Genomic DNA, 18,500 nt, shown 5'->3' with positions numbered 1-18,500 from the left:
AATGTCAAGTGGGAAAGAAAATGTGAATGAAGCAAAAGTTTGTAATGAAATATTGCTTTTCCCTTTTTCCCCTCCATAAAGGGAGATCTACAACTGGTCTGGAGTTCAATGCTCTAGAAAGTTCCAAGGCTTGTGGCCTGAAGCAAAGACGCTACAATAATTGAAGAGAAACAGAGCCCAGCTGTTCTTGAGGATCTCGTTCCTCAGAGAATGTTCTGCAGCCGTTGATGTAAGTAGGACCAGTCATTGAAGCTCTGTCAGCACATGAGATTGGGGGTGATGGCAGGAGGGGGAACAACCTGCTCCCCATGTCGCTCCCCTGGAGTCCCTCACTTACCCTGGCTGGTGTCACAGGGAGAGTTGAACATGTGCATTCTGTGTCCAAAGTTGATGTCAAATGAGAAGATCCTGTATTTGATTGTATTGGAAACCTGATGTTGAATGTCAGCTTATTTTGCACACTTCACTGATCCAGTTATGGCCACCCAGATTAGAGACCAGTCTTGGGGTGTCTTGGCTAAGGGTGTCTTCTCTGAGTGACCCAGGATGTCTAGGCCTGCCCTATCCCTGTAGGAGCCATCAGAATCTCTGGGGTTCCTGGATCAATCTGGGTCTCTTCTAATATTGCAACTTCATTTATTAATTTTTTTATGAGTTGCCTTCTTCCGGCAATAATTTGAGGTGGCTTAGAGAAAAATAATACTTAATAGGACTACGAAAACCAGGGTAATAGAACCAGAGTCCTGTAATAAGTTTTGGGAGAGCTAAATGTACACGAAAACCTAGCCCAAGGATGCTTATTGCAGATAAGTGCAACATTTAGTTCTGAGATTCAAGGCAAGAAAGGAAGCATGACACACTGCATAGCTTTCATGAGGAAACTAGGAAGCGCTTGCACACGTCAAGGTGGTCTGCTGTAGGGGAATTTTGGTCTCAAGGGGACTTCTCAGTTCATCCTTCAACAGCTCAAATCCCACCAACAAATCTAGAGCTGAAGCAATTCAGTGAGTCTGAGGCCTCCTCAGCCTGGAGCTCATGGAAGGCAGAAATTGTATCTCCTTCATGCCTGCACCTCCAGCATCTAATGCAGGGTCTGGCACGTGGAAGATGCTCAGGGAGAAGCCACTGACCTGACTTAGACTTATATCCCTCACAGCTTCTGTACAACTTGCTGAATAAATGGATGAGGGGGTAAATAATGTGGACCTGTGAGTTCTTGGGAGTGAAGGATGCGGGCAGGAGGGTAAAGTAGTGTTTTCTCACATTCCCCAGGAGAATTCTTCTCACTGTCAACGTGCTCACTGGATTACACACTCCTTTCTGTTTATTATCTAGGGACCTACCCCGACCCCCAATTTTCCCCTAGCTTCTTTGTGGTGATAAAATATCTTGGATCTCCTTCCTCCCACAGATTGCCTTGAAACTAATTTCCTTTGCCTTCCTATCCTCCCTTCCTCCTCCCTTCCCTTCCTTCTCTCCCTTCAATAGACTTTTGATCCTGGAGATCTATGAGGTCTTAACTTGAGTCTTCATGGTGTACTTTTCAGAATGAATAATTCATTGCTACATTTAACCACTAACTAGAAGCTATTGCAGCTTTTCTCTATTACATGAGATTCCTCAAACATTATTTACCCGTGAATCATTCTGCTTTACCTTTCAAAATCTATCATTCTGGTCTTTTCTTCCCCTGCCACCCAAACTTAAATGACTATTTCCAGAAATTATTATTTCAATATCCAAGGCATGTGCTATATATAGCTTTGGCTTGTGAAGCCTAAACTGGGTGTCCCTTCCTACCCCCCCACCATGGTATTATGCCTAGAACTATCCCAAGGACTTTGGTTCCCTCAGAAAAGAGTCCTTCTGGTCTCTTCTGGTTTCTTCTGGTCACCAATTTGGCTTCCTCCTTTTCTGAGAATGAGGAGACCAAGTATTTCAGTCTGTTTGGAGACTTAATGGGTCTCAGTTTCCTCTGTTTCTTATTAATAGGAAGACGAAGTAATTTAGCATCTAAACTGGAACACTTGTGAGGGAAAGGGGGAGTTATTAATACACTCTGGAACATGAGGTTTAATCTGTATGTATGGTCACCTACTTTCCAAAGATCTTTCATCTTTAATGAATACTGAGAGCAAAAGGTTAACAATAACCTTTGGGGATAAATTCCCCAAATTCTGTTCAGTTGTCTGTTTCGGGCCTAGGGGACTCTGGCATAGATTTCAAAGCATAGAGTGTTCTTAATAAGTAAACAGAGAGTCTGTCCCTTTGTGAATATTAGAGCTCCCAGTGGAGATGTCAAGATTGCCGCGGAACTGGTGGCCCATGTTTGTGAGACCAGCAGTGCAGCCAGCTGTCTTCCTCTGCCTTTCCTGCCCCTTCTCCCCCTCCTCTTTCACCTCCCCACTCTGCTCCCTGATCCTTTTCGCTCTCATTCTCTTTCTCTGCCTTCCACCTCCTCCTCCCTTTCGTTCCCTCCTGTTGTTCTGTTTTCTCTCCCCTTTTCCCTTTTTGTCTCCCTCCCATTCTCTGTTTCCTTCTCTCCATTTATCACTCACACTTTCTTCCTTTCCTTCTCTCTCCCAAAATGGCTCTTTCAACATTGTTGGAGGGCAGCTCAAAACACCAATGCTGCCAACGTTAATTTCTCCTTTAAAGGAAAAGCTTGTATTTCCAACTATAACTTGGTTTTCCTTCGTGAGTGAGAAGCTATCTTTTTCCCATTGCAAGTGGTCTGTTTCTCATGAGTCTCTTTGATGAGAGGTTCTGGTTTCGTGTGTCCTGGAGAACACATTTTCTAGAGCGTGAAGACAGCATAGCCTGTGGTGTAGGAGGTGGGGGTGACAGTGGGGATGGGTGGAAGTTAGGGCTGTGACAGGAACAAACCTAGGAGATGTCTGCTTGTTACAGAATGGTTTATGGTTGAGATAAATGAGACGCTCTGATCATGTTGCTGCACAAATCTTATTGTCTGAGATTTTGAACGTTGGTTCTGCCAGGATAATTTTAGAAATGGCAAGATCAGGATCAGTGTCTAACGAATCAGAGAGCCATGGCTATTGTGGGTATGCCACTGCAGGAGAGGAGAGATCTATTAGAAACAGGAAAGAAGCCCTTCAAAAAGCAAGGAAGGTCAGGTGTGCCAAAAGTTGACTTAGACATTTCTGGATGAACAGGGCTCCAAAAGGTTCTGAAGAGCATAAGCTGAGAGCAGACTATGGTAATATGAAAAAGATCTGTTGGACTGGAGAACACTATGCTCTTATTTGCTCACAGGATCCAAGGGCTTTGGGGGATATTTTTACTTACTAAAATAATAACATGTTTACTGAGCACCTGAGATGTGTCAGAGACTCTGGAAGTGACTTGAAGGGGTACAAATATAAATATGAGATAATCCCAGCCTAAGTTGCTCATGGCTAATAGGAGAGGGAAGGAACAAAAAACTATGCTCAAGGGAGGTAAGGATGTGTCAAGATGGTGATGAATGTTTGAAGGAAGGAGAGAGCGCTTGTAGCTGGGATGGTCAGCAGACAAATGCCTTGACTGCTGAGGGGGTGGACTTGGGCCAAACCTCAGAGGCTAGGCAGGAATTCAACATATAGAGAGAAGTGTGGGTCAGTCCCTATCAGTGGAGCTGACCTAGTCAACAATGACTCAGAGTGACCAGGGAGCAAGGACCACACTGGACATGCGGGTGGAGAGGAAGGAGGAAATAGCAATCTATGACGAGCAGAGGGTCAGGGTAGAGGAGTAGTGGAAGATAAAGCTGGAAAAGAGAGTGGCTGCCAGATCGTGGAGAGCTCTGACTGCTGGCTGGGCTGAGACATCTGGACACCATCTTAGAGATTCAGCATCTGCATGGTACATGCTCTAGGAGGGAGAGATGACTTTGCTTTCGGATTTGCTCATTTCCGATGCCCATCTTGCTGAATATGGGAGCAGTCCTGAACCAGATTTAAGGCATCATAGCAATAAGCTATCCAGGGGAAATATTTGACAGCCTAAAATATATATGCACAGGACACTTTGAGCCAGTGTTTTCTAAGGTCTCAATCTCTTGCTTTTGCTTTGATCTTCGTGGCCTAGAAGAGTCGATTTAAGGGTCAGCAACAAACTGTATTGCCCTCAGAGTAGATTTAGGGCTGCTAGCAAGAATCTTATTTCCATTGTTTCAATTTTCATTGCCTTATAATTTCTCATATTACATTAGCTATTTTTAGCCTGAGATTGTAGGCTGCAGGAATGATGTTAAGTGTTGCTGGCTGGCGATGTTCACTGAATTTCCTCCCCAGCTTGAACCTGCTCAAAGTTCCTGCTTCCTGGGGCATGGAGCTCCTGGTTCCTCCTCCTTTTATGATGAATGAGAGGGGTTGGGGTCTCCCTTCTAGACATTCATAGCATTGTCAGGATTTCTTACTGATGTCTCATTGTCTTATAGGAGACATTTATACAACCTCTTGTATTGGTTAATTTTTTATTGTGCATGAGCTTTTGCCCCCTCAAAAGACTGTGAGACCCTCTTAGTCAAGGTCTGAGTCTCTGGCAGCTATTTTTGCTTTCGCATAACCTTTACACTGCATAATATTACATGCGTGTTGTTCTGTTTGGGGGTAGAGGAACTGAGTAGGCGGTGGTGGGCTGCTGGAACCCGCCTTCTCCAAGGTTCCACTCCAGTATTGGGTTTTGTAGAGGAGGGTCTAAAACAGATCTTTGCTAATTGAAGTATCATCCACTGATCAGCATGAGTATCACCCAGGAGCTGATTGAAAATACAAAATCTCAGGCCTCAGACCTCAGAATCTGTAATTTGATTAGCGTTTGAGACATATTGGTCTGTAGATGTACTATCTTAAAATAACCTGGTAATTATGTTAAGTGCAGATTCTGGTGTTACTTGAGCTAATTTATTTGAGGAAATAATTCAAGGTATTAATTCAAGGTTACTTAGGTAATGGTAGAACAATACGCCTGAAAGTTTTCTTGCGCCAAAGCAGAAACTTCCTTCCTAAGGGTGTCATTGAACATCATTCCTTCCTGAAACTGACACTCCTGCACACAACAAATGATTTATGTCAGAGCTTGGCAAATTATGTCATGTGCTCCAAATCCAGGCTGCTGCCTGTTTTTATAAATAAAGTTTTATTAGAACACAGCTATGCTCATTTACTTGCACATTGTCTTTGGCTTCTTTTGTGCTATGTGGGCCAACTTGAATAGTTGCGACTGAGACGTTATGGCCTGCAAAGCCTAAAATATTTACTATCTGAGCCTTTACAGAAAAAAGTTTCCTGATCCCTGACTTATGAGATGAACCCTAAATATTTCCTTGAGGTAAAAGAAATAGCTACGATCTTTTGTCTCGGCAAAAAAATTTGCAAGCCCATCTTAATCTATCATACAGAAGCTGAATCATAAATCATAATTCCCAAGCAGGCAATGAAGGGTTTTCAGCCCCAAATTGGTCCAGATAACGGTACCAAAGAGTCTGTGATTTTTCCAAGGCCCATTTCATACCTCCCTCCTTAAAGAAATGATCATAATTTTATTGAGCTGACTCCTTCCTCCACAAGTTGATTCTATTAATTGTTCAAAAGAAGTTTGACTTTCCTCAAGAATTGTAAAGGGCCAAGAGGAAATTCCAAGTAGAAATTCTGAGTAGACACATCCAGGACCAAGGGATAAAAACAGCCTTGTACGGGTTGCGTGGAAACCATGTTTTACTCCTGAAACGGTAGCCTCAGCCAGCCCACCCCTGGGCTGTTCACTGGGCAGCCAGACTCAGAGGGTGTGGGCTTGGAGTCCCTTTTTTAATTCCTGGGGAGAATCCCACCACCTGTCTCTTATTTGAGGTTTTCGAATTGTGAAATGATGGCACACGCAAGCTCCAAGCTTGCTGCATGTGTATGCCAAGTGTACGGAGATGGAAGGCAGCGACTCAGGCCGAGGAGCAGGAAGTGCAGAAGGGGGGCTGCTGGCAGAGAGGCATGTGCTCCATAAACACAGTGGGGCGGAAGGTAGTGGGAGGAGAGAGGCGGCTCATGTAATCGCTGGAGGATGTGGGCGCGTTGCTCTGATCTTCAAGTCTTGGAGATCCGGGCTCTCCTCCTTCCAGAACCAAATTTCAGAGGAGGTGGGTGTAGGAGCATTAGGATCTTTTTTCCTTATCCTGAGTTATTTGGAGCCGAAGGGGTTTCACGTGGGAATCTAGCAGAATCTTTGCTGTAACTCTAGGAGCTTTAGTCTTAGTTTCTTTTCCCTCTGTCTCCAGAACCCCGGACACTAAAAGGGTTTCTCGAGGAGGTGGAGTAGACAAAAGTGGGGGTCCTCCCCTCAATTCTAGACTCTATCTTATCTCCAATCAATTCTGAGAGACTGTAGGAATGAATTAGGGCCCCATATTTTGAGAACCACCTGCCCTGCTGCCAGGGAGATGCTCCTAGAATTCCCTAAGGTGCATTAGCTGATTAACTCAGCTGGTCAGAATATAGGGGCTTTAAAGCCAAAGTTATTGTTTGGGCTGACATTTCAGCCATTCTCTCCATTGGAAGAAGTATCATTCATTCATTCATTCATTCATTTCCATTCAATGAGGATCCATTGATAAACCTGCCGTGTAATAGGATGGTGGGAAAAACACGAATTTGAGAGTCAGACAAACCTGAGTTGAAATTCTAGTTTCCTCATCTATGAGCTAACTACTCCTCATTCAAGCTCCAGTTCAGTTGACATGTTTCTTCCCTCCTCATCCCACCTTCCCTGAACCTCTCTGCTTTTGCTGAAACGTCTGCATAGTCTGTCCCCATACCATGTTATATGGAAATTATCCATTTCAGTGTGTGTCTCTCTCCCTAGATTGTAAAGTCTTTGATGGCAGAAATCTTTGTTTAATACTATTTTACCCTGAGTGTGTGACACACATTAGAAATTAAACATATGTCTGTTGTGCTGAAAGGAACTGGTTGTGTGACTTAACTTCCCTAAAGTGTGGTTTTCTCATCTATAAAATGAAGGTGATAAAAACATACCTTGTGGGGCTGGCCTGGTGGCGCAGCAGTTAAGTTTGCACCTTCTGCTTTGGCGGCCCAGGGTTCCCCGGTTCAGATCCTGGGTGTGGACCTACGTACCATTTGTCAAGCCATACTGTGGCAGGCATCCCACCTATAAAGTAGAGGAAGATGGGCACAGATGTTAGCTCAGAGCCAATCTTCCTCAGCAAAAAAGAGGAGAATTGGCAGCAGAAGTTAGCTCAGGGCTAATCTTCCTCAAAAACACCCCCAAAAACAAAAACACATACCTTGTGATGTTGTGGTGAGGGTCAAATCAGATAATGTTTGGAAGAGTATTCTGTAAATGTACAGTGCTCACACATATGATGGTTGTTCTAATATCTGGATTGATTGGGATTTGGTAGAAGACAAGTACAAGAGAATCATAAAAATATGTGGAGGTGTCTTAGTCTACTTTTCCTAAACCAGATGATCGAATGGGGGTGGATTGGAAGACTTACGCTTGTGAGGCCCAGCTTGGGTGTAAGAGCTGACGCTGGATGCGAGGCTCTATGTTCCCCCACTAGATTATATGCTCATGACAGTGGGACACGTCATTTATTTCTCTACTTCTGTATTTATTGTGTTCCCTTATGTTCCTAAGCACAGCTGAAAAAGTGAATCAGTAGATAATTGGATTCTGATGGACACTACAAGGCCCTCTCCTGCCCCCCAAATCTCCCCATATTCCTGGCTTGATTCTGTCTTGTCTTGAGAACCTAGAGAGTGGAACCATTATACAGAAAACACAGATTTTGGGAGAAGAGAGTAAGTTCAGTTTGAAACATGTTGACTGTGAGGTCTGACCGTCAAATATGCAGGACTGGAGGAGTGGAAGGAGCTGGGAGCCGGAGCCTTGTTATTTAACTTTTCACGTGTCTTTTTTACCTCCTAGAACTAGAATAGAGCTCGTGGTACAGTGTCTACAGTCCTAACACTCACTGTTAAAAAGCACATAGTAAATATTTATTGATCCATTGCAGAATATCGGCCCTTGCTTCCCATGTAGGTAACAAAGATCTGCTGCAGATGTTTGAGCAAAGTTAGAAGATGCTATGGATTTTGTCCCGGGAAGACCTGATCTTGCTGCAGTGTGTAAGAAAGATCAGAAGGGAGGGGAGGTGGCAGTGGGAAGACTTGTTAGAAGCCCTAGCAAAAGAGCAGGTGGGCAGTGAAGGAGTCAGAAGCAGAGCGAGGCCAGGAGGAAGAGGGAACGGACTTGGACTATACAAGAGTTTGATGACTCGGCTTTCTCCATAGCATCAGCCCTAGCAAAGTCTCCTTGCTTTGGGAGGAACGATGTTCAGTCTTGTGTGACTTTGGAACGAAAGCCAGTAATTGCATCCAAAGGGAGATAATGAGAAACACACAGGCCATGAAGATCAGGAAAGTACCATTAATCTTTTTGTTGCAAAACTTTGCTTTCCAAAGCCCTGGGCAAGGGTGCAGAAGCCTTAGTGTGTGAACTTGGGCCCTTTACTAGGAACTAGAAGGTGGAATCCCCCTTAATAAGTCACAGAACCAGTAATGATGAATCCAAGAATCTGAGAGGCTAAGAGAGGACGGGGTGGGGTAGGTTGTGAGGAAAGGGAGGGGAACATAGCACTGATCAGAACACACGAGAAAGGAACAAAGCAAAAAGTGGTCAAGGGGGAGTAGACATTAAATTTCATGTAATTCATGTTTTTGGTATTTTTCCCCTCACAATCTAATTTTATGGAGAATATTCTGCTCTTCAAATACAAAATATTTTTGTAATTAAAGAAAAGCCATTAAAAAGGAGAAACTACTTTCACTCAATAAACATTTTAGTAACTCTCTCTCTGTAATAAATCCCCAAGAATTGTAAATCAATTCAACAAGATATATGAATGACCTTAAAAAAATGTCAATACTGGGGCTGGCTCCGTGGCCGTGTGGTTAGGTTCACGCGCTCCGCTGCGGTGGCCCAGGGTTCGGATGCTGCGCGTGGACATGGCACCGCTTGTCAGGCCACGTTGAGATGGTGTCCCACATCCCACACCTAGAGGGACCTGCAACTAAGATATACAACTGTGTACGGGGGGGTTTGGGGAGATAAAGCAGAGAAAAAATATGAAAAAAAATGTCCATACTATTTGATGTAGGAATTTCACTTTTATGACTCTAGTCTGAGGAAATATCTTGAAAGGGACAAAATTTATACAAAAATATGTAGCATTAGGTGAAAAAAATAATCTAGCACCTGAAACTAACATAATATCGCATATCAACTTTACTTCAATGAAAAAAAAGATAATTAAACAAAAGAATCTAAATGGCCAACACTGAGGATATAGTTTAAGTACATAGATAGGTTATAAGCCTTTGAAATGATGGTTTTGAGAATTTTAGATAACACAGGAAGGTATTTATGGTTTTATATTAAGTGAAGTTAGAAGTCACAAAGTTATATAAAGGTATGAAATCATTATGTAAAAATGCACAGAGAAAAACAAATGAAAATATGCCAAAATATTTACCATGCTTGATTTTAGGTGAGTAGAATATGGGAATATTTGTGGTTCTTCATACAGCTGGAAGTTCATAGATGAGCATGCATTACTTTTGTGTCAGAAAAATAAATAAAAGTATGTATTTTTTTAAAAGGGAAGACATTATAGAGGAATATTTATTGTTTTCAGAGAGAATGTATGGAAATCTAGGTAAGCTCTTTCCTTCCCTGGGATTCTGAGCTTTTTTTACTCTCAAGAAGATATTTCCTTGCTCCTGGTTAAATTATCTTCACATGTGAATCTATTCCTGGGGCACAAAAATAGCAAGTTTGCTATTTGAGCTGTGATCCAACACATGTAGTAGTCTGTTACCTTCATGGAGAAAAGTTCCAAACCCCTTGGTCTGCTCTGCAAGATCTTTCAGAATCAAATCCCAACTGGTCTTTCCAACTTCGCTTCCCATCAATTCCCTACATGTATTTTCTACTCAAATCAGAACTCCCCTTAGACTTGCTATTCTTGTACATGTCCCCAACTTCCCATTTCTGAATCTCTACCTGTTCCTAGACACAGCAGGTTCACAGATTGTGTGTTAAACACAGTCAAGCAGACCAGACCAGGTTCAACATGACCAGGTTGATACTACTGTGTGGTCTTTGCAAGTTATTCCCCTCTCGGGATCTCAGATGGCACACCTGTGGCACAAGGAGGGTAATGGTTGCCAAGTTTCCTTGCATCTCTAAAGCTTGGTGAGCCCTGTTCTCTCACTGTCCTAGGTATGCTCATTCATCTGTCTGTACTTTGTCTCAAGTTGTGACCGCTGCCGTACATGCCTCTCCCCTCCTCTCCGCCTGTCAAATTCTCCAAGTCCTAGCTCATGTTCCTTTTCCTTCATGATGTATCCCCAGCAGTTCCAAGTAACAGTGACTGTGTGTTATCATCCTTTGGTCACTCATAGGTACTGCCTCTTAATCAAAACCATGCTGCATGCCAAGGATGTAAGAGAGACTCTAATTTGAATAAAAATTCAACTCCATGCAAAAAAGCCAAATTAAGTCAAATTCAGAGGTGAAAGTGTACACTTCTCTAAATCCTTTGTTTATGGTCCAACAGTGTCCAACCTGTGGTTCCCAAATACATAAGGGGAGAGGGGGGTATAGACTATTTACAATATTCCCAAAATTCCTCAGAAAAATCACACATCGGCCCACAGTAAATCTGTGTTTCTTTACTTTGTCAGAGGAATTTTTTCTTTCTTCCCCAGCATATGAATGTGAACTTTACAGGATCCATCAGAGTAGTTGCCTTTCTACCAACTGTCCGCTCAACCCTCAGTTCATGTATAACTCTTACTATGACCAGAGTCCTTCTCTACATTCAAATTTCTACAAATACATTGGTCACCTCCTTTGTCACCACTACCCATATTTCCACATTGGACAAAATAATGAATGAAGTTGGTTGGGAAAACTGAGGATGTGCCAAAATGTCAAGAGCACCTTTACCATGTTCCAGCACACTTCGAGAGTAGCTGGGGCAGGTGGACAGTTCCCAACTGTTTACTCTCTCTCTGCCTATAGAGCATTCTTTTCCCTTCTGTTTCTTATTAATAGCACAAGAGACTGTGAACTGCTTAAGGCAGAAATCTTGCCTTGTTCATCTTTGCAACTTTTTCTGGAACCAAATACAGCGCTAAACACAGGGCAGGCATTAGTAACTATTAATGGGACAAGAGAATGAACAAATGAAGGACAGGCATACTCTGATCACAACAGGAACAGTGTGAACTACAGGAGGAGTGCGGGTTACAGCCAGAGTGGGTGGTAGGTCGTGGCTCTGACTTACTGGTTATGTAACTTTGGGCAAGCCCCTTTATCACTGTGGGATTAGTTCCCCCAGCGGTTGAATGTGTGTGTGTGTGTGTGTGTGTGAGGCAGTTAGTGATTGAAAATGTTTAGCTTAAGGAGAGTGTGTGCAAAATCACGTGGCACATGGTGGCAGCCAAGGAGTAGGCATTTATGGAACACTCTTCTTCCTTAAACTTTTAAAAATTAATAAACCCCCAAATCACTAAGTAAACAAAACCCATAATCCCATCATTGAAGAATGACATAAAATAGGAAGTGAAATTTCCCTTGCCAGCTCTCTCTTTAAATTCCCCAGAGATAACTACTTTCCTTAACATTTAAGATTTGATGCTTCTTCTTCCTGATATTTTTCCAAAGTTGCACAGGCATATCTATATGCACACAGACTCACATTTTCAAAATGGAAATATTCATATCTATTTGTCAATTATCTATCATCATCATCTCTAAGTCAATTATTTTTTGAATGCTAGCAGAATTATTCAGTTTGAATAGACCATAATTTACCCGCAGCCCCCTGTTCCACTGTTTTGTGATTACGAACAATACTGCAATGAACTTCCTTGTACATACATATTTGTAAGCTTTTGTGTACACTTACTTTAGCAACGAGACACTCAAGCATTTACTATTCTCTTGACTCATAAACACTATGAGAAGTTACTCTGTTTCACAAATGAAGAAACAGAGGGTAAAATAGAACCAGCAACTTGCCAGAGATGGAGCAAGCCGGAAGTAACAGAGCCAGCATTTCCCAATTGCCTTGACTTCTAGTCCAGAGCTCCTCTTATCACACTAGTCCAGTGTGATAAAGCCTTCAAATAAAGCACGAGTCAAGAGGGAACAGGCACACCCAGGCAGAGAAGAGGGCATCAGTCAGCAGGCAGCTGCATTAAATTGCATTTAACACACACACACACAAAAGTGCAAAAAACTCAAAGCCAAACACATTTAAAAGATATCGTTTGGAAGAAATACACTAGTAGCGAGTGAGGGACCAGCATGAGGTGAATTGTTCTTATTATATAGCTACCACTTCTTTTGCAATATTCTCAATATGATATCCAAGTAGTAAGGATGGCTTAGGTTGCATAAATGTGGCAGGGGAATTACAAAGGACACCCCAACAGTCCCAACAATGACAGTGCCCCCCGCAATTCCCACCCTGGGGAAATGTCTAGAAAGGGCCGGTAGGTATCTGATTAGGATTGGCTTTCATTGTTCTTCCTCAAATATCTGCAGCAAATATCAGCTATGTTATTAAAATTCACAGATGCAATCAATTGTTGGAGTCACTGGAGACTAAGAATTACTTCACAGGCATCAAGAACGTTGGAGAGAGCCTGGCAGGAAGAACAAGTCAGCCTGGGAAAATGCAAACTAATGAATATAGTGGGAAAAGCCTTGTGGGAACAGGGCTGGACCTGGGATGAGAGAGTGAGGCATTCACCTTTGGTAAAAACTTTAGAGGGGCACCAAAAACTCTATGATCAAGATAAACTATATTTTAATGTAGTATTAAAATAATCAAATTGGCAGTCTACAACCTATGGTCTGGCCGGCTGTTTGTAAATGAAGTTTTATTGGAAAGCCACTGAAAGTGGAGGTGCAGCAGCAGGGGAGCTCCAAGCTAATTCTTTGACGTGTAAAAATCCTGGTTAAGCATGTGAATGTTAGATATATCAGACTTCAACTTGTGATTTATGGGAAAAATACTTTTGAAGAAAAGGAATGAAATAGATTTAACTGTTTCTCTTAGTTTCCTAGGGCCGCCTTAACAAAATACAATAAACTGGGTGGCTTAAGAACAGAAATTGATTGTCTCGCAGTTCTGGAGGCCAGAAGTCCAAAATCAAGGTGTCAGCAGGGCCAGGCTCCTTCTGAAGGCCCTAAGGAAGCATCCTTCCTTGCCTCTTCTAGCATCTGGTGGCTCCTGCAGTCTCTCCAAACCCTGCCTCCAGAGTCGCAGAGCCTTCTTCCATGTGTGCCTGTCTCTGTCTCTGTGTAAATTTCCCTCCCTTTTCTCTTATAAAGATACCACTCGTTGGATGACACTCTAATCTAGTATGACCTCATCTTAACTTGATAACATCAATGAAGACTCTATTTCCAAATAAGGTCACATTCAGGTACCAGAGGTTAGGACTTCACCATATCTTCCTGGGGGAACACAGTTCAACCCACGACACTGATTAAACAGGGTATTTAACTTCTATGCAGCAGAAACATCTTATCTGTTTGCAGGAATCTGGCAGCAGAGTCAGGGGCCAACCATTGCCATGATTTAAGTACCTAAAGAAATATTCAAGGAAATACAGTTTAGTTTCTATGTTATAACCTCTGTTAATGGACACGTTGACAAATAGGCGCAGGATTTTTAAGGGTGGTCCTGATTTCAAATATTCAAATGATAGTGACTGGAAGATATTTTGGCTAAATTTCATGTTTCTTTTGTTCACATTTTATTATTCTCAGTAAAAGCAATTTACTACTGTATTATTACTACCATAACTGAACGTGATACTTTTAGAGACGTTTCACATAAATTCACAAACTAGGGGGAAAAATGTCCTTTGTCAGACCATTTGTCAGGCATCCTGGCATCCTGACTTTTAGTTGATGAAATATGGCTGTTATGCCTCTGAGGGCTGCTCAGGGCGGTGGAACAACGGGGATTCCTGGATACCATTTGAATTTTAAGTGAGTTGAGATGGAGATGGGAACCAAGTCTGTTTTCTCCCATTTTTCAGATACATCGCAGCCAAGTTCCAAAACATGAATGTATTGTAGTCTTTTAGTAAACACTGTTTATAAACACGCTTACTTAAAAATGTAGGTACAGGTGGCTGGCCCCGTGGCCGAGTGGTTAAGTTCGCATGCTCCGCTTTGGTGGCCCAGGGTTCGGATCCTGGGCTTGGACATGGCACCGCTCATCAGGCCATGCTGAGGTGGCGTCCCACATGCCACAACTAGAAGAACGCACAACTAAAACATACAACTATGTATTGGGGCGATTTGGGGAGAAAAAGCAGAAAAAAAAAGAAGATTGGCAACGGTTGTTAGCTCAGGTGCCAATCTTTAAAAAAAACGAAAACTTTAAGTAAATGGAAAAAAGTGTAGGTACAATTAGTTTAAGTGTAGGTACAATTAGATCAGCAATAATAATATATTAGTTATTTTAATTATTATATCACTAATCCATAATTACTACATAATCAATAAATGTATCATTATTAAGTTAATTCAACAATAAGAGCTAATATTTACTGAGGGCTTATTTTGTGCCAGGTATAGGATTGACCCTTTTATGTGCATTATTTTTTTACTAACCCAATCATTCTTTCTTAAGGATGATATTCTGTTTACTTGGGCTTGAAATGCCCTACATATTTTTTCTGCTTTTGGTCAGAGGTCACCAGCCCATTTAAAGACGTTTGCTTCTTTCTGTCTGTCCGTGGGTTGTTTTCTGCATGAGGACGTGAACGTGAGCAGGTAGGAAGCATGGCCAGCAGGGGCAGCTGGCACCTAGTGAGGGGTTCCTGCTTTAACAAAGAGGGAGAAACCAGTTGTCAGGAACATTACGATTGTTGATACATACATTAAATTGCTAACACATTTGTTAAGAGCTTGAAAATAGTTTGTTTTCTCAAAAAGCCTAAAGTTCTCCCTGCCATCTTATTTACATAAATGATTTGCTTTGTAAACATTTTTATAGTAGAAAGGTAAAATTGAATTTATTTTAGTTTAATTCAATTTATCCCTTATTATAAACTAAAAATGAGTACAAACTAAATAAATGAACTAGATAATTTTACAAACGTGTCTAAAAAACAAAATTTTAGAATTTGAATTGAACAGCTAAAGGAACATGTGGATTTTCCATTCCTGCTAAAAATTTAAATTTGTTTAAATACCCAACATTTGTCTAATTACTTTGAGTATGAACTTGTCTAGAGGAAAAGAATGGACTAGAATAAGAATTCTTAAGTCTGAGGTTCATGAAATAGGTTGGAGAATAGAATTTGGTGGCGGGGGGGAGGGGGAGGGAGGGTCTAAAACCTTGGATGGAAAAAAATTATGTATTTATTTTTCTACACCCTAACAAAAATTTAGCATTTCCTCCAATTAGTAGAAATCAAAGGTATTTTTATATCACATTATAATTGTAGGAGCTATCTCAGAATATTGTGTATAGTCATTGCCACTTTGAACCCATAGTAGTATTATACTCCTGACAAGATCTTGTTATTTAATGGATTATAAGGTGCAAATATATTTACTGTACCATACATATTTTTAAACATTTTGATAACCATATTTCAATATCATGGGTTTTTGTTATAATCCCATGTTCTTTATTTTATGCATTTAGCAACATTATTCCTAGAAAAAGTTCAGAAGCTTCATCAGACTACAAAAATGCGTCCATGGCACAAAAAAAGCTAAGAACTTCCGGATTGGAGGAACCCTGTCGAGTCCTTCTCAGTCTTTGATTCTATCTGTGAGCGCATGAGGGCGTGGGTGTGATGCTGTGTTAGGAATGTGTGTATGACAGCAGGGCGTGACCTTATAAACAAATGGCTGATGGGTCAAGAGGGATGAAGTGAAATAGATGTAAATTTTTCCATTGCATGACTCCTTACTGACGATGACACTTTGCTGGCCACCTTCCCCAAGGGTAGCGTGCAGACATCAGAATGTAATGCACTTGGAGCCAGAGGGGACAGCATCTGATCTCCACTTTGCTGCTTTCTGAATCTGTGGCCTTATCTTGACAGTCAACCCCTCTGTGTCTCATTGGTAAGGTGAGATGAATGGAATTTCTCCTCTTGTCCCATGTGACTGATGTCTAGTATAGTGATGAAGTGAGAGAGAGAATGGAAATCTCCCATAATCTCTGATGTGCTTTACAAGCCTAAGAGAATCCTGTTGGCAGAAAGGTGTTCTGGACACTGATCTAGTTTGACCCTGCCACCCAGCACTCTGAGACAGGCAGAAGGAAGAGGGGGCAACAATGCCTGGAAGCTCTTTGGCCTGGGATGGCTGAGAGCAGAGGTAATTTAGTGGGAGTGGGCGAGGAGCTTGTGGTAGGCTGGATGACGGCCCCCCAAAGATGTCCATGTCCTAACCCCTGGAACCTGGGAATATGTTACTTTCCCTGGTAAAAGGGACTCTGCAGATGTGATTAAGGTTAAGGACCTTGAGATGGAGAGATTATTCTGGATTATCTAGGTGGGCCTGATATAATCACAAGGGTCCTTAAAAGAGGGCATCAAGAGGATCAGAGTCAGAGAGAGAAAATGTAAGGATGGAAGCAGAGGTTAGAGAGGAGAGAAGATGCTATGCTGGTGACCATGGCTAAGGAGTGTCAGCAGCTGCTAGAACCTGGAAAAGGCAAGAGAATAGATTATCTCCTGGAGACTACAGAAAGAAAAAAGCCCTGCCAACACCTTAATTTTAGGACTTCCAACCTCTAGATAATAAATTCATTTTGTTCTAAGCCACAAAGTTTCTGATAATTTGGTACAGCAGCAATAGAAAAACAATACAGGGCCACCAAGTGTCCCCATGTAGCAGAGTGCTACTGGCCTGTGCAGGGACCTTCTTGCCACACTGCTGGTACTACCTCAAAGTTTGTAACTGTGGTAGTTTAATGCTTATCTCTTGTTTACCCCTGTTGGTTTAGCCTGGTGTAGATAAACACTGAGTTACTATGATAGCAAAAAAGAGTATCTCTCTGATTTCATCTGCGTCCTTAATTAGTGAACCTCCAGTTCTTTCTCTTTTAGGTCCTGAAGATCCCTTCCAACAGCTCCAGGGGTTCTTGGGGGGATGTCTCTCATGTGACTCAGGAGCACTGTCCTCTTGTCCACCCTGAGGCAGCTCTATTTTTCTCCTCTTCTTCCCTGGCTCCAGCTCTGCCATGTGCTGCTGCCTGCCACTGAGGTCTCTGATGCCTGCCCAGTGGGGAAGGTGCCTACTGTACCCACCACCACCACCACCACTGTCTCTATGGTGGCTACACCTCCCACCCCCACCCCACCCAGGGTATTACCCATGAAAGTCCACCTCAGGCAGCTGCCCGATAGCCACACTGGGACAGCTCTGCTATACCAGAGCTGGCAAGTCTTGCCAAACCCTGATCCTCTTGATGCCACCGTCTGGGTTTTTCAGTGAAAAGGAGGTATCGTTTCGATCCCACTTTAATGCTATGATCCAGTTCTGTCTGGGGTTTTCATTTTTTGTTTGTTTGTTTTTTTTTTAGTTGAGATACATTGGACATATGATGTTGTGTAAATTTAAGGTGTGCAATATATTGTCTTGATGCATTTATATGCCATATGATCACAGGTAACATCATTGTCATTTCTTCTAGTGTTGGGAACAGTTAAGCTCTAGTCTCTTAGCAAGTTTAATGTTTATAATACAGTTTTGCTGTCTACTGTCTGGTGTTTTCAATGCCTCATAGAGGGTATGCGTATTTTTAGTGAAAACGTGTTTTTTCAGTCTTACTTCAGGACCCCTCTCCCAGGTGCTGACACTCCAGGTATATCAGCAGGGGCTGGCATGAGGGAGAAACACTGTGCCGAACTCTTTGCCACCTACTCCATCAACACAAAGGTGACTTAATTGGCCCAAACTTGTAGTCTTTCTTCTCTCTTCCTTAGAACAAGTAATTTCCCTGGTGACACCTCAGTCTGTCATCAGACAGACTTCTAGAAAATTTCATCTCAAAATTCTTCCACACAGGCTAGGACATGTCTGAATCCTGCGGTGATCTCCACATAGGCTTGATGCTGCACGTCTGCAGTATGGAATCCCAGCTGGACCTCTGGTTTCATATGGAAAATCCATGGGAGATCCAGAATTACTAGACATAAATTAGAATTATTGTTCTTCTGTTCTTCCTAATTTGCCTGAGTTTTAAGGATTCAAGTGGGTACCCTCAAACTTATAACCTCTAGCTGTGAAAAGAACATGTGAAGGTGTGGGGTATGGCCAAGGTCAAGGTATCAAAAGCCTGAGTTCAGCTTGGTGGTGGAAGAGAGAGAGATCGTGCTAGGTGCCCCGTTTTCCCTTTGGGCACCTCATCCTTCTGTGGCTTCTGA

The 18,500-nt window shown here is 42.3% G+C and overlaps 1 protein-coding gene across 3 annotated transcripts in view; it reads left to right on the top strand.

The window, feature by feature from the left end:
• The window catches only part of DDR2 (discoidin domain receptor tyrosine kinase 2), a 153,084-nt gene that overhangs the window by 22,024 nt on the left and 112,560 nt on the right, over positions 1-18,500 (top strand). For all 3 annotated transcript variants that reach the window (XM_070496802.1, XM_014829515.3, XM_070496803.1), the window contains exon 2: positions 82-229. The gene's annotated coding sequence lies outside the window, so the exon portion shown is untranslated. The remainder of the gene's footprint in view (positions 1-81; positions 230-18,500) is intronic.

This window comes from Equus asinus, chromosome 25 (assembly GCF_041296235.1).
Source record: "Equus asinus isolate D_3611 breed Donkey chromosome 25, EquAss-T2T_v2, whole genome shotgun sequence".
Taxonomy (NCBI): Eukaryota; Metazoa; Chordata; class Mammalia; order Perissodactyla; family Equidae; genus Equus; species Equus asinus.
The sequence above is the reverse complement of the archived record's forward strand: the minus strand, read 5'-3'. Positions and strand labels throughout refer to the sequence as shown.